Source organism: Hyperolius riggenbachi, chromosome 3 (assembly GCF_040937935.1).
Source record: "Hyperolius riggenbachi isolate aHypRig1 chromosome 3, aHypRig1.pri, whole genome shotgun sequence".
In the NCBI taxonomy this organism is placed as follows: domain Eukaryota; kingdom Metazoa; phylum Chordata; class Amphibia; order Anura; family Hyperoliidae; genus Hyperolius; species Hyperolius riggenbachi.
This window is the reverse complement of record NC_090648.1, coordinates 19887080-19904473: the sequence shown is the minus strand read 5'-3', so window position 1 is coordinate 19904473 and position 17394 is coordinate 19887080. Positions and strand designations below refer to the sequence as shown.

At 45.7% G+C, this 17394-nt stretch overlaps 1 protein-coding gene across 1 annotated transcript in view; it reads right to left on the bottom strand.

Annotated features, from left to right (window-relative positions):
- Positions 1–17394, bottom strand: part of LOC137560884 (up-regulator of cell proliferation-like) — a 42760-nt gene that overhangs the window by 17653 nt on the left and 7713 nt on the right. The window lies entirely within an intron of this gene.

Here is a 17394-nt window from a genome sequence, read left to right as displayed (position 1 = left end):
TGCCTCCAGGATTTCGTCAATTATGTCTTTAGGGATGTTCTGGGCAAATATGTGGTGGTCTATTTGGATGAGATCATCATTTATTCCAAATCCTTGTCAGAACATCAAGTTCATGTAAAATGGGTCCTTCAGAGGTTATGTGAAAACTCATTGTTTGCCAAATTGGAGAAATCGTATTTTTGAAGTTACTGAGGTACCGTTTTTTGGGTATGCGATTTCAGACTCTGGTTTGTCTATGGACAAAAATAAAGTTTCAGCAGTTTTGAAGTGGCCACAGCTGGGAGACCTCAAGGCACTGCAACACTTTTTGGGGTTTGCCAATTACTATAGAAAAGTCATTAAGAATTTTTCCACACTAGTGGCACCTTTGACAGACCTCACAAAAAAGGGAGCTGATCCCGCTAATTGGCTATCTTCAGCTTGCAAGACATTCAACACTTTGAAAACAGCTTTTTGCTCCGCCCCCATACTGATGCATCCCAATGTAACATTACCCTTCTATGTAGAAGTTGATGCTTCTGAAGTAGGAGCTGGGGCAGGTCTTTCTCAGTATTCAGGTCAGCCTGAACGTTTACACCCGTGTGCTTTCTTTAAGGGCTGTGGAGTCGGTACAAAAATCTTCTGACTCCAACTCCGACTCCTCAGTTTATGAAACCACGACTCCGACTCCGATGCCCAAAATTGCCCCGACTCCGACTCCTCGACTCTGACTCCGACTCCACAGCCCTGCTTTCTTTTCTAATATTTTTTTTGCCAGCAGAACGGAACTATGATATAGGGAACAGGGAACTCTTGTCTGTTAAGATGGCCTTTGAGGAATGGAGGCATTGGTTGGAGGTGACATCCTGTCACTGTGTTCACTGATCATAAAAACTTACAGTATGTGGAAAAGGCTAAAAGACTCAACCCCAGACAGGCTCGATGGGCTTTATTTTTTTCTCGTTTCAATTTTACCATAACCTACAAGCCGGGTAGTAAAAATGTTAAGGCTGATGCTCTTTCCAGATGTTTTGATTCAGAAATTTAACAGCCTGAGGATCCAGTTCCTATAATTCCCAACCATTGTGTGGTCGCTGCTACAGACACTCAAAATTCTTTAGATTTGCCTGTATTATTGTTCTCTTTTCAGGAAGATTGTCCACCTGGAAAACAGTCAGATGTATATTATGTCCCAGTTCATCTATGTCTACAGGTACTTCGTCAATTCCATGATACCAAATTGGCAGGACATCCTGGCGAGACTTAAACTCTGGAACTTTTGGCTCGTCATGTTTGGTGGCCAACTATGAGGAGAGATTGTAGACTTTTTGTTGGTGAATGTAGTGTCTGTGCCATAAGTAAGGTCTCTATGAGCGCCACTCGTGGGAATTTGATGCCTTTACTTATACCTCAGGTCCCTTGGACACATATTGCCATGGATTTTGTAGTGGATTTGCCTTCTTCCGGTGGAATGAGTGTTACTGATTTAGTAAGATGGTTCATTTCATTTCTTTGTGTAAATTGCCTTCTGCGAAGGAGTTGGCAGAGTTATTTATTTAGCATGTTGTTCAATTACACTGTATTCCAGAGAACATTGTGTCAGATGGGGGAGTTCAGTTCATCTCTAGTTTCTGGCGATCATTTTGTTCCCATTTGGGGATTGAGTTATCATTCTCATCAGGCTTTCATCCCAAGACCAACAGTAAGATGGAAAGGACTAATCAGTCTTTGGAGCAGTATTTTAGGTGTTTTGTATCTGACTGTCGAGAGACCTGGTTTAAATTTTTGCCATTCGCGGAATTCGCATTTAATAATCTTCCCAGTTCTTCCACCCAACTGTCACCTTTCCAGGTGGTCATGGGCCGGATCCCTAAGTTTACCTCTTTCTCCTCTTTTCATTCCTCTCACCCAGCTTTGGAGGATTGGATCTCTAATATGCAGACAGTTTGGACTCAGGTCAGAGAAAATTTGGAAAAAGCAGTATCTCAGCAGAAACGTTATGTTGATGCCCATCGCACTCCAGAATATGAATTTTCAGCAGGGGATCTGGTCTGGGTTTCCATTCGCAATATTCCTCTTTGTCAACCATCAGCTAAGCTAGGTTCCAAATACATTGGTCCTTTTCCTGTGGCTGAGAGAATTAATGATGTGGTATATCATGTGACCTTGCCTCGGTCCATGAGAGGAGTCAGATCTTTTCATGTCTCGTTGTTGAAGCCTGCGGTCAATGTCTCTTCCTCTCCTCCTCCTCCCTTTGAAGTGGATGGAGAGCCAGAATATGAAGTAGAGAGGATCCTTGACTCTCGGAAATGTCGTAACACCCTTCAGTATCTCGTGGATTGGAAGGGTTATGATCCTGAAGAGAGGAGTTGGGTCCCAGCCCGACAGGTTCATGCAGAAAAATTGGTTCAAGAATTCCATTCTAGTCATCCTGATAAACCTGGAATGGAGTGTCCGGAGTCCACCCCTCGAGGGGGGGTGTTAATGTAACAAACGTGCCTGATGTGATCTCCAGCAAGTGCTTGGACAGTGCTGATCGGCTTCAGCAAGCTTCCTGTTCCTTTTTCTCCAATGGAAACCCTTGGCTCCCCTGTAGACGTGAGTAATGCTGATTTTGGCAGTTCCCATAGTCAGACTCGTGCAAAGCAGAGCTGCCTTTATAGGCTTAGGAGGCATGTTTGAAGTGTGTCAGCTAATTGCTGACACTTGCTGCAGGGATGTTGCTGATTGGTCATTTGTCCAGGAGGCTTGGCCTGTGATCCAGGTCCTGATATAAATTGCCTGACTGTTCATTCAGCCAGTGTCCGTTATAGCTAACAGCTTGCTGTGTGCTATGGGCCTAGTTAGACTTTGTGCAACGTCATATATCCGTTCATAACCAATATACACGTTCACTAGTTAGCTTGTATTATTATTGTGATTATTGTAATTTGATTATTGTGTTCTGACCTCTTGCTGGTTCTGACTTCGCTTCTGCCTCATCCTTCTGTACCTTTGCCTATCTGATTATCTGTATTACACACACACACTTTTTTATTTTATTTTTTTAAATATTGCTTCCCACTATCTTTTTAACATATTCTGCAAATTTGGTGTTGCTAAGAGGTAAGGGATCTTTGCTATTAATTGCTAAAGTCGGCGGGAATTGTTTCACTAAGAACTGTTATTTACGCATTTAAATGTAACTTTTTTCCTTTGAAACTTTAAAATAATTTTTTTTCAAAAAGTATAAGGTATTTTTGAAAATTTTCCTCTTGTTCCCACTGTTCTTCTTAAAACAACCTGAAAATTTGGTGTTTCTAGCTTTTAAGGGGGCTTTGCTATTAAATGTTAAAGTCGGCAGGTAGAAATATTTTTAAACGGCAGCAAAGCAGGGCTTAAAACGATAAATATCTTTCAGACAGGACAAAAAAATGCAGGATTTAAAACAAATTACGTTCACAAGGTCTGCTCTATTTTTTAACGTTTAAAAGAATAAACATTGTTTGATAATGTAAGTGAATAGGGTGCCATTTTCATCACATTGACACTGTGCACCATTTTTCACTGCTCCTAAGCAAGACAGCCAGGCAACTGGTATTGCTTAAAATGAAATAAATCGGGCAGCCTCAATACCACTCTCATTTCAGGTTCCCTTTTAATACAAGTGATTTACTAAAGCTTACCAAACTACACCAGTGCAGAACACTACAAAACTAAATGTCATCTGACTAATCTGGACATGCTTTGTTTTTAAACTATTGGTTATTAGGCAGGAAATGTTTACATATGTTTGCAGTACTTACCTGGTGTAATCAAAACATGATGACAGTCCCTAGAAGGTTGGATGAATGCCTTACCAACCAATAAAAGGTTATAAACTCTATCCTAGGAGACCCAAAGCTCCCTATTTAAGCCCTGCCCCCCACTACATCAGTTGTAAGCTATACCTTTGAGAAATTTTCTATGGCACAAACACTACAGGTAAGGTTGTTTGGCTGCCAAAATCATTTGGGACTGGAAATCTGGAATGTATCCTTGAGACTTTATAAACATACATAATATTCACTGTATATTCCTTGGCTATAAATTAAGGAATTTAGGTCTTACTCGCTAAATAATAGTATAAGCGTCACCAATTAATTTTAATAGTGCGAGCCAATCCTAAATTTCTGACTGATAGCCAAGAGTATCATCAAGCCCTTTCATTGGCCCTAGAGGATGCTGAATCCCCACATTACGCTACACATTACGCTACAACTGCCGCCCTAACCCTAAGCCCTTACATTCCACCTATACTCGCAACCTCCAGAGGGTGCCATGTGCCACTGAACGGAAATGGAGTAAAACTTGACTTAATCAGGATTTCCCACAGTACAAGGCTAACCTGCTGCATTTTCACACTGCCCTTGCTGATGAGAAGCAGGAATACTTTATCAAGCTCATCATAATAATAATAATTATAATAATAATCCAAACATTTGTATAGAGCTTTTCTCTTGTCGGACTCAAAGCGCTCAAGAGCTGCAGCCATTGGGACGCGGTCAAGAGGCCACCATGCAGTGTTTGGAAATATTGCCTTACTGAATAGGTACTGCCCCTAGCCAGGATTTGAACCCTGGTCACCCATGTCAAAGGCTGTGCCCTTAACCAGTACACTATCCAGATCAGAGCACAAGTTTTAAACCCCCGGCATCTCTTTGCCACTTTCAACTCCCTTCTTAAACCCCCCCCCCCCACACACACACACACACACCCTCTCTGCCATGGATTTAACCCCCAACTTCACCAACAAAATTGTCTCCATCTGTCAGGAAATCACCAGCCTTCAATCCTCACATCCCACCCCCTCCCATCCAGATCCGCCTTCATCCTATCCTCCCCTCCTTTACTCCAACTACCATTGAGGTAGTCAGCCACCTACTGGTGACTTCACATACTACTACCTCCCCCATTGACCTCGTCATTTCTGACTTACTTTGTCCTCATTTCCTAGCTTTGGCCCCAGTCCTCACATCCATGTTTAAACTCTCCCTATCCACAGGCACCTTCCTTTCAGACTTTAAGCAGGCCATTGTACTACCTCTGCTCAAAAGAACCCTACCTAGACCCCTCACTACCCTTTAACTAATACCCCACCTCCTCTTTGCCTCAAAACTCCTTGAACCTCTGGTTCACAGATGCCTGACCAAGTACCTCAATGCTAACTCCCTACTGGACCCACTGCAATCTGGATTTCGGCCTGCCCACTCAACCGAAACAGCTCTCACCACAGTGGTCAATGACCTTGCCTTTGGCTAAAATGGAAGGCAAATGCTCCTTGACCTTTCAGCAGCATTTGACACAGTGGCCCATCCTCTACTCCTCCAGTCCATGGGTATTCATGACCTTGCCCTTGTTCTCATCCTACCTATCCAGCCGCTCCTTCAATGAGTCCTCATCCACCCCCAACCACCTCTCATGAAATGTTCCCAAGGCTCAGTCCTTGGCCCCCTACTGTACTCCCTGTACACATCCTCCATTGTCAAGATGTCTCCTCCATGGGTTTTAACGATCATCTGTATGCAGATGACACTAAGTTCTACCTCCACACCCCTGACCTATCCACCACTACCATGGACAAGACCTCCTCCTGTCTATCAGCCATCTCCACCTGGATGTTCACAAGGTTCCTGAAACTAAACCTGAACAAAGCAGAATTTAAGATTTTCCCACCATTGTTGACCCTCCCAGATGTGCATGTCACTGTTAACCACACTACCATTTGCCCTACCGCTCAAGCCTGCTGTCTTGGTGTAACCCTGGACTCCGCACACTCTCCTTCACGCCCACATCCAAAACCTCATGAAGTCCTGCAAAATCTGCCCATTCCTGACCTCTGTCACCATCAAACTCCTCATCCATGCCCTCATAATTTCCCACCTCAACTACTGCAATGCTCTTCTGTCAGTTCTCCCTATGACCCAAATTGTCCCTCTGTGAATCCCTCCACTGGCTTCCTATCCAGTCCAGAATCAGATTCAAGATACTGTGTCTGACCTACAAATCTGTCCGCAAAACCTGTCTAACCTACATTTCCAATCATACTCAGAGGTACACACCTAGCCACTTACTCTGCTCCTCCAATGAGCTTCACTTGACCGCCCCCGCTTCACCCAGTCCCCCCCTCCCCCCACTAGTGCTCTAAACCCGCATCTGAATGCTGAACACTGGTCCTCTACCTTTTGTGTCCCTACCTCTCCCTCTAGACTGTAAGCCTTCGGACAGGGTCCTCCTCCTCATGTCTCTTACCTTATCATGCACCTCCATCACCATACACCCATCCTATGGATATGAGTGAGCTCAACTTGCCTAATCTACATTCTCCCATCCAGTGACTAAGTATTTCCTGTACTCATTCTGTGCTGTGTGATCTGGTTTGCATGTATTCCTGTATTGTCTTATTGCTGTATGTCACCCCTAAATATCTGTGACTATAATAATTGTCCAGTGCTACGTTTATGTTGGCGCTCTATAAATACAATAAATAGATAAAGGGTAAGTGGCACACTTTAGGTAGCAGTGACCAGCATTCCCTCCCCCCACCCTCATCTACACTTTTCTCCACTTCTGCCCAGGTAACAAGTTGACATAATGCAGAGCAAGCCCCAGATGAACACACTTACCAAGTCCTGCTGGGTGCGTTATCCTCCCGTCTCCCAAGTCACACAGGTCAGTGTACATCAGCGTCACTTGGGGAGCCAGAGGGTTGCTGACGTATGCTAACAAGCTAAAGAGGGGCATGAGAGGACAAAGCACCTGGTCCAGGACTCGGTAAGTCGCTTCCACTGTGGCTTTCTCTGCATTATGGCTAATAGTTACATGAGCAGAGGAAGAGGGAGGTAGACACCCTTGGGGGGGGGGGGGGGAGGGTATATGAACAGATTTTGCCCTCCTCAGGTTTTAATTACCTGAGGAGGGCACATTCCACAATGGTTACCTGGGGCAAAGGGAGCACATTCCACAGTAACTGCCTGGGGGCATAAGAGGGACACATTTTGCAGTGGTTATCGGGGGGGGGGGGGGGGGGAGATATATATTCCACAGTGATTACCTGGGTCAAAGTGGGAAAGGATTCCACAATGAATACTTGGGAGAGGAATCAGTCCACAGTGATGACCTGGGTGGGAAAAGGAGGCCACAGTACACAGTGATTACCTGGGGGGAGGGACACACTGCTCGTTGATCACCTGGAGGGGGTGCACTTTCCACAGTGATTACCTGGGGGGGGGGGGGGACACATTGCTTGTTGATCACCTGGAGGGGGTGTGCATTCCACACAGTGTTTAACTGAACGGTAAGGTGAGCACATTCTGCAGTGGTTACCTAAGGGAGACATTTTACAGAATACCTGGGGGGGGGGGGGGGGGGAAGGGGGGGCACTGGCTGCACTGCTAAGGAGGGAAAGTAGGGCTGCACTTACGGACCGGGAGGGTTAAAGGCTTCACATGGGGACCTGGAAGAGTTATTGGCAGCCCATAGGGGTCATTAACCCCTCCTGGTCTGTGCAGCCATTACCTTCGCTGGATAGACTTATACTGTAGTCATTACAAAATATGCACTTACACGTGACTGTATCTAACGGTATCTGACTTCAACAGTTTGCACCATTTAAGACACTACACATTTCATTTTATACACATTTACTGTTTTTGTCGTCACTGTTGTGGAGCTGATCTAACAGCAGCAGGGCAGTTCTACACAGTCCTCTGCCATGAGTCCTTTTCCTACCTGCAGCATCAGCAGACCCCCCTCCCCTTAGTGAAACTTCCCCCCTACTGTCCCCAGCTCCTTGGATGAAACCCCACTGATTTTCAACCCAGCCTCAGGGAGTTTGTTGTGCATAGCTTTGGAGGCTGCAGAGGTGTAGACAGCAACAGGGAGGTCATTGAGGCAACACCACTGTGCCCCCTTCTGCTGAACAATCCCATCCTCCTGCACATCCAGCAGCAGGCAGCCAGAAATTTAAAAAAAGCAGACAACCCTCCAACACCAGGTTACATGGCCTATTCTGCTACCACTTGATAAAGAATCGGGTGCCCTAGGCAACTTGTCTTGGGGGACTCCTGGCAACATTACATGCCAAAGAGTAGACGACTACTTTGTCATGAGCAAAAAGTGGGTGTGCTCCTGCCAACATTACATACCAAGTGGAAGAAGAGGAAGAGTTTGTTGTGACTAAGAAACAGGTGACCTGAGCAACTTGTCTTAGGGAGCTTCTGCCAACATTACATGCCAAAGAGAAGAAGAAGAAAAAATTATTGTGATCAAGAAACAAGTGTGATCCTGCCGACATTTCATGCCAAGCGAAGAAAAAGAGTTTGTCATGACCAAGAAGCGGGTGTAGTCCTGCAGGCGTTACATGCCAAAGAGAAGAATACATCATTGTAATCAAGAAGTGGGTGCGCTCCTGCCAACTTTCCATGCAGGGGCATAGCTAGAAATGACTGGGCACCATAGAAATATTTTTATGTCGCGATCTGACGGATCTGTTCGATTCAAAATGATTACAGACTCCGAACACTTGAGTCCCATTGGCCGGAGCAGAGCAAACATATCCGTTACGAATGGACTGATGTGAAGAGATCCTATTGCTTTGCATAGGATCTGTTTGCATCTGTTCTGTTTCATTCTGCAGCTAAATGGAACGTTTTTTGGTGCAGTGGGAAACACGCCTTATGGTGCCCATACATGGTACAATTTTTTTCATCCAATCTTAACATTTCTATGTAATATTAGGGAACTGCCTAAATTATCCTTTCAGTATATTCACTTTATTTACCCTTATACTATATAGAAATGGTAAGATTGGATGAAAACAATTGTATCATGTATAGCCACCAATAGTAACACTAAAAGGGGCAATTTTTCACACACAAAAACACACAGCAATGCATTTTAAAAATACTGTATTCCAAACCACAAGTAGGAACAGGAAAAGAGAGAAGATGGGGGACAACAGGCAGAAAGTATAGAAAGACACTAGGAGAAGGGGAAATAGGGCAGAGATAGGGAGAAGGACAGAAGCAGTAAAGAAAGATAAGGGGGCAGTGAAAGAGATAACTGGTGCTAATGCTAGGTATACACAATGCACTTTTTTGTGCATTTATTTGCAACAGGTCCGGAAAGAAAATTGCATTGTGTAAGTATGGAAGGTGGACAGGAGGGGAAGGGCAGCCAGAGATAATGGTAAGGAGAAATGCAGGAACAGAGGTGGCAAGCAATGGTGGGCAGATCATTTCCGTGATCACGGCATAGCCATGATTCACAAGCACTTTTTCACTATTCGGCTTCGATATTCGACGCTGTGAAAAGATTCTGGATCACGGAAATTGGCCACTGCATTCCGTAATTGAAAATATTCGGAACGCATTCACGGTCGTGATCGCGGGGTGCAAAGCTGTGATTAGGTCGCGATTAGCGGAAATGTGCGGAAATGGGCGGAAAGTTACATCACTGGGCCAATCAGAGGCCCCCAGCCCAGGCCCTAGCAACCAATCATAGGAGGAAAGGCTATGCCCTCCCCTCCTGTATATAAAGTGGTGGCCATGATGAAAAGCTCTGTCCTTGCTAGACTGGGGCACTGAGAGGATCATCTCCAGGCCATTCGTTGCTTTAGTAAGTGCGTTTTTTGTGTGAAAAATATAGCGTTTTTACTCCTAACATTGCTCTTATACTTTATATGATACTTGTATTCAGCTAGCTAGCCAGTTAACTGACGTTAGTTGTAGTCAGTGACAGTGTACTGATTGCTGTGCTTAGTGCAGGCAGGTTCACTGATTCTACTGCTCTATTACTGTATACTTGTTAGCTAGCTAAGCCAGCCAGCCAGTGATCAACTTCAGTTAGTTGCAGTCACTGCCACTGGTCCATTACTAAGTTTAGTGACATTGTACTGTGCTAGTAAGCGTGCAGACGCTTATTTTGCTGTGTGTGTGCGTAGTGCAGGCAGACCGCTGTCCACTACTTTTTGTGCTCTATATTATTTTACTGTATCACTTGTATTCAGCTCACTAGCCAGTGATAAACTTCAGTTAGTACTTGCAGACAGTCACTGCCACTGTTGTTCAGTCACTAAGTTTCGTCAGTGACATTGTACTGTGCTACTAGCTGCAGCCGGTTAGTTTGCTGTGTGCATAGTGCAGGCAGACCACGGCGCTGTCCACTGATTTTCGTGTTATATTACTGTATTCAATATTTTTTTTCTAAAAAATTAATAAAAGCCCCCTGTTATATTCAGCCTGTCCCCAGGCCACACACATATTGACTGTTAAAATCAGCACACTTTCTCCACCTTGAAATATTTTTCATACAACATGTCTGGCAGGTGTCGTGGGTGTGGCGGGAGAGGGAATGCCATTGCCTCCGCAACTTCTGAGACTTGTCCACGGGATAGGGCGCTCAGCTGTAGGGGGTGCAGCACAAAGGCGTCCATCAGCAGCACAGCATGGGCCGAGTCAGCCGACACCAGTAGCACCCATTTTCAGACCTTCGGGTCCCGTGTGGGAGTCATTAAGGAGAGTAACTCACAGGCATTGATGGACATAATGACGGAGGAGCAGCCCATTAGTTGTTCCCAGACCTCCGCTGTAAGCAGCACTCTGCTGTGAGCAGCCAACGCCCCACATTTGCTGGGACACCCACCCCAGCAGGCAGTGGTCAGCCCTTCCTGGATGAGAGCGTTCTGCCCCTCAGTCCAGCATCTGGGAACATGTTGATGGATGAAGTTGAGGACATAATGGGTCCTGATGTGGAGGAGGTTGTGCTCGGGCCAGCATCAGAAGTCTTTTTTGAGGATGAGGAGGGGTCTGTGTCTGGGGATGTTGGGGCGGAGGAGGAGGTGGGGGGGGGGGGTCAGAAGAAGAGATTTTTTTTCTGACGAAGGGGATGATGATGTTGATTATCTGGACCATCCATATGTGCAGCCTGAGTCCCCGGAAGAAAGCTCGGAGGAGGATGAGTCACCTAGGCAATTACATCACCATATGTCAGGCAGGGGCAGTTCCAGCAGTGGGCGTGGAAGACAGGCCTCTGCTTCAGCCGGCAGCAGCAGCACCACCACAACCACGCAAACCCAAACCAGAGGGAGAGCCGCTGCACCCTCGGCTTGCTGTAGGGGCCAGGGCCCTGGATTCTTTACGTCCGTAATATGGAATTTTTTGGAGGCGTCAAGCCAGGATAAAACCTATGCTGTGTTTAACTCATGCAGAAAACTTTTGAGCCATGAGCGCAACCTGTCCAAGATGGGTACCTCATCTCTACAGGCCCGCCTGAAGAGCTCCCACTGCAATGACTATGCTGAGTTCAAGAGAAGTAAGGACCAGCCTCCAGTGTGCCCTCGGCTACTCAACAACACACAGATATTGAGGCTGGTGAGGCAAGACAGTCCTCCTCATTGGCCTCCTCTGCTTCCCCTGCAGCACATTGGTGTCAGACCTTGCTGAGCTACACCTTTCAGGGTTTGACCAAGCCTCTGCCTCCTGGTCATAGGTGCATTGGCAAGTTAAATTGGCTTGATGGCCCAAACGATTTGCCGGTGAACCCCGAACACATAGCGAGTTCGACCGGCAACCTGTACTACATCATTGGGCTAAACTTTGACCCTCTACATAACAGTCCGCAGACACATGGCAGCCAATCAGGCTGCACTCCCTCCTGCCCCCCCCCCCCCCCCTCTTATAAAAGGCAGCAGCTTCGGCCATTTTCTCACTCAGTCTGCTGCCTGCTTTAGTGAGAGAAGGGAGAGGTTGCTGCAGAGATAGGGAAAGCTTTAGTTAGCTCTTGTTTGCTTGCTCCTTGCTGATATTTTTTTTGCTGAAAAGCATTACAAAGAAAGCTTTTGAGTGCTAATGTTCTTGTGATGTGTTTTTTTTTATTTTTTAATGTGTATGCCACTGACACTGCATATACAGCCCTGTCTGTCGCAGCTGGCCCTTGCTAATTGCTATACTGTGCCAGGCCCAGCACAGTCCGTGTATACCTTTCACTGCGTCTGTGTGACTGCACATTTTATTATACCAGCTTGTATATGTGTGTGTATATATATATATATATATATATATATATATATATATATATATATATATATATATATATATATATATATATATATATATATATATATATATATATATATATATATATATATATATATATATATATATATATATATATATATATATATATATATCTCATTGCATTTATTGCCATTGTTGTGCATGAGGTTATCCTTGCATTCATTGCCCTTACTGTACATGAGATTAATGTACATTGCTGGTCACGTTTTCTTTATGTTCTTGGTTAGCACTAATTAAAAATGAAATTGTGACTTACCTGGGGCTTCCTCCAGCCCACCGTAGGCCGCAAGGTCCCCCGACATCCTCCTGGTGGTGCCGTTATGGTACAACTTCGGCCTTAAAGAGAAACTCCGACCAAGAACTTATCCAAATCAGTAGCTGATACCCCCTTTTACATGAGAAATCTATTCCTTTACACAAACAGACCATCAGGGGGCGCTGTATGACTGATATTGTGGTGAAACCCCTCCCAAAAGAAACAAGAAAAGTACATACTCTTGGCAGTTTCCTGTCTGTGAACCTTGTTGCATTGTGGGAAATAGCTATTTACAGCTGTTTCCAACTGCCAAAAAAGCATGCAGCAGCTACATCAGCTGCCAACAGTAAAAATGTCACCATGTAATAAATGTCAAAATATAAATCAGGGATTTAAAAATTTTTACAATGGGCAAACACTGACAAAAACTAGGGGTGCTCGGAATTGCAATTTCCCGTTCCGCGGTAATTCCGCATACCGCCGATCCAAAATTCCGCTTCCATTTTATTCCGGCGGTATTCCGGACCTGTTCCGCGGAATTCCGCTGTATGCGGAATTCCGTCGGAAAAATTTTAAAATCTCCTCCTCCCTCCTCCCTCCTCTTGTATCATCCTGTAGGGAATTGCAGATTTTCAAAACAGCTTATATACCATAGTTGGGATTTGAACCCAGGACTCAGTGTGTAGTAGGTATCTGTCTTACCCTCTAGACCATGAACCACACTACATGCTAAAATGGCCTAGCATGTACCATACTACCATTATGATCAATTCAATAGAAAAAGTAGCATGATTAAGGATTTTTACTTTTTGAAAAGCATGCTTATATACACCATAGCTGGGATTTGAACCCAGGACTCAGTGTGTCGTAGGTATCTGTCTTACCCCCTAGACCATGAACCACACTACATGCTAAAGCTGGCCTAGCATGTACCATACTACCATTATGATCAATTCAATAGAAAAAGTAGCATGATTAAGGATTTGTACTTTTTGAAAAGCATGCTTATATACCATAGCTGGGATTTGAACCCAGGACTCAGTGTGTAGTAGGTATCTGTCTTACCCCCTAGACCATCAACCACACTACATGGTAGTAGGTATCTGTCTTACCCACTAGACCATCAACCACACTCAGGGCCGGGCCGAGGCTGGAGAGGCTCCAGTCTCAGGGCGCAGTGTAGGAGGGGGTGCACAATTAATTCTCCTCCTCTACCATGGACAAAGTCTCTGCCTGCCTCACATCCATTTCCTCCTGGATGGCTGCCAGGTACCTGAAGCTTAATTTGGACAAGACTGAGCTTCTAATATTCCCACCCCGCACAGCTGCACCCCTCCCAGATCTGCACGTCACTATTGAAAATACCACTATCCACCCTACCTCCCAAGCCCGCTGTCTAGGCGTTACTCTGGACTCTGAACTTTCCTTTACAGCCCACATCCAAGGTATTGTCAGATCCTGCAACTTCCACCTCCGCAACATCTCCAAGATCCGCTCCTACCTGTCACTTGACACCACTAAACTCCTTATCCATGCCCTTGTCATCTCCCGCCTAGACTACTGCAATTCTCTTTTATCTGGCCTCCCCTCTAACCGTACTGACCCACTTAAATTGGTAATGAATGTGGCAGCCAGACTGATACATTCTTCTCACCGCAGTGCCTCTACAACTCCGCTCTGTAAAGCACTACACTGGCTCCCCATCAGCTTTAGGATCAATTTCAAAATCCTGTGCTTGGCCTACAAATCAGTGCACAAGACCTGCCCGACCTACATCTCTGATCTGGTCCACAGGCACATACCAGCCCGCCCCCTCCGATCCTCCAATGACCTGCGCCTAGTCGCACCACGCATAACTCAGTCACACGCACGATTGCAGGACTTCACCAGGGCTGCCCCTACTCTCTGGAACTCTCTCCCACCAGCCGTCAGACTCGCCCCCACCTTTAATACCTTCAAACAAGCTCTCAAGACTCACCTCTTCACGCTCGCATACCCCCCTACACCAGTATCATAATATGTTCTGTTAGACCCCCTCTCAAAAGACGCACCTATTGTCTCCACCCCACCCTTTAGATTGTAAGCCTCTGGCAGGGCCCTCCTCCCTAATGTATCCATCTTGATTATGCAATCTTACTCACAACCACCCTTCTTGTAGACTCGAACAGTCTCTATCTTGACCTATGACACTGTATTGTTATCAAATCATTTGCATGATCTTGTTTTGTTGTGAGTTTCCGTATGTTCTATCTGTATGTTAACCCATTTATCTATTGTGCAGCGCTGCGTAATATGTTGGCGCTTTATAAATACAATAAATAATAATAATAATAATTCAGCTGTCATTCCCAATTGTGTTTGAAGCAGAAAGAAATAAGAAAAGGTGATACATGGCAGCGACTGCAAGCCAGATAAGTAGAGATTAAGGTGTTGGGGGGGTTGGGGGCCCCTCTTAGTGTAATAGCAATCAGTGTGTGACGGCTGGGGTGGGAGGGATGGGGGGGGTGCACTTTGCTGTCTCAGCCTTGGGTGCTGAAGGACCTTGTCCCACCTCTGACCACACTACATGCTAAAGCTGGCCTAGCATGTACCATATTACCATTATGATCAATTCAATACAAAATGTTTCTATTGAATTGATGCTACTGTGTAGCATGTAGTGTGGTAGATGGTCTAGGGGGTAAGACAGAAACCTACTACCATGTAGTGTGGTTGATGGTCCAGGCGGTAAGACAGATACCTACTACACACTGAGTCCTGGGTTCAAATCCCAGCTATGGTATATAAGCATGCTTTTCAAAAAGTACAAATCCTTAATCATGCTACTGTTTCTATTGAAATTATCATAATGGTAGTATGGTACATGCTAGGCCATTTTAGCATGTAGTGTGGTTCATGGTCTAGAGGGTAAGACAGATACCTACTACACACTGAGTCCTGGGTTCAAATCCCAACTATGGTATATAAGCTGTTTTGAAAATCTGCAATTCCCTACAGCATGATGGATGGATCATCCTGGTGAGGAGGGTGAGGAGGGTGAGGAGGAGGAGGAGGGAGAGAGTTTTAGTGTTATTCTGTAAAATTCCACGGAAATCATAAAATTTCCGCGGAATTCCGTTTGAGAGGTATAGGAATTCCGTTCCGACTACCGGAATCGGAATTAACCTAATTTCCGGCCGGAATCACGGAATTAACAATTCCGCGGAATTTACCGAGCATCCCTAACTAAAACATTTATACATAATTATTGTAAAAATGAAGCACTTTTTTATTACATTATTTTCACTGGAGTTCCTCTTTAAAGAGACTCTGTAACAAACTTTTCAGCCTTAGTTCTTCTATCCTATAAGTTCCTTTGCCTGTTCTAATGTGCTCTGGCTTACTGCAGCTTTTCCTAATTGCACAGTGGCTGTGTTATCTCTGTTATATGATCTAATCTGTTTCCTTCTGTTGGCACAGTCAGGACAAAGCTGGCATGTGTGGAATGTGCAAGGCTGCTTGTGATTGGTAGAAGCTATACACACCCCCTCCAGGCCCCCTGCAGGCTCTGTATGACTCACACACTCTGCTTATGTGAGCCTATCAGAAGCTGGTTAGTTTGTTTGTAAACACTGCCTAAAACTGTTAATTACAAGCCAGGTTTGCAGCAGAGAGTGGCAGAAACAGCACAGAGGGGCCCAGGAGAACATAATGAATAGAATGGTATGCTTTTTGCTGTAAAAATGTTAGAGTACAGATTCTCTTTAAGTCATCAGGGCTGCTTCCCGCTTCACTTCAGTCTGCTGCGCGTCATCACGCCAGCTGTGAGAGTCTTGCGTATGCGTGGTTCAATATTAGAGACCAGCACATGAGTATAACTCTCACTCCGGCCGGTGTGATGATGCATAGCCAGCCGTTATGATTACGCAAAACGGGTAGCAGCCCTGATGACTTTTGGCCGACGTTGTACCGTAATAGAGCCAACAGCCAGGATCGGGAGAGGAGCCAGGAGGATGCTGGGGGACCTTGCGGCCTACGGTGGGCTGGAAGAAGCCTCAGGTAAGTCACAATTTCATTTTAAATTAGTCTCAGGTTCATTTTATATAACTGTCACACAAAACACTCCTTTAGTTCCATTCATAATATAAGTGGAGTGTGTAGAAGCGCGGAAGAGCCGCCGCCATGAGTCAGCGGGAGGCGGCTCTTTCCGCGCACAGTATGGCTGGACACTGAGAGGCAGCCGCCTCCTCTCAGTGTGAGGCGGCTGTCTCCATGCAGGGCATGGCGTGAGCGCGGAGAAACCGCCGCGTTGGATGCGGTGGTTAGCGCGCATGGCCCCAGTGCGGAGACACCGCAGAGCGGTGCTGGTGTGGCTGGGACACGTAGTCCCTCTAGGTTTAGAGTAACGCGCGCGCGCGCACTCAGGCGGGGGTTATATGACAGCCAGAAGTGAGTCAGCTGACCAGGCTGGTCAGCTGACTCTGGCTCCACTCCTCATTGGTCCAGCACTTAGGGAGGTGCTGGAGAGATCTCTGTGTATATATATACTACTAGCTGCTCAGTTGCTGGTTGTCTGGCGTTGCGAACACAACGTGGGAGCACTCAGACCATTAGTCAGATCCTTAAGTGTGCCGGGACCAGCTGGAGCTGTAATCCTACACTTAGCTAGATTCTCTTGATAGCTTAAAGTACTAGTTTGATTGTGATTTTCTGTTATGACCCTTTGCCTGCCTGACTATCCTCCTGAACTCTGATCTTGTACTTTGCCATTCTGATACTCTGTTGCCGAACCCCGGCTCATCCTTAGATTCTGCTTCTGCCTCCTGATCTTGTACCTCGATATCTCTGATACCCTGTTGCCGAACCCTGCCTGTACCTAGACTCCGCCTCTGCCTTCTGAATCTGTACTTTATCTGTCCGTGTGTTTACGACCTGGCTTGTCCGACCTCGAGAACCGACCTTACTATTGGAGGCGGTTCCCCGTCCTGTTAGTGTCACTTCCTCCTGAGTGTCACTTTCAGACAATCCTTCCTACTCTCGGCCTGACTCCTCCCGCCTTGGAGAGTTCAGGTCTTCGGAAGGAAT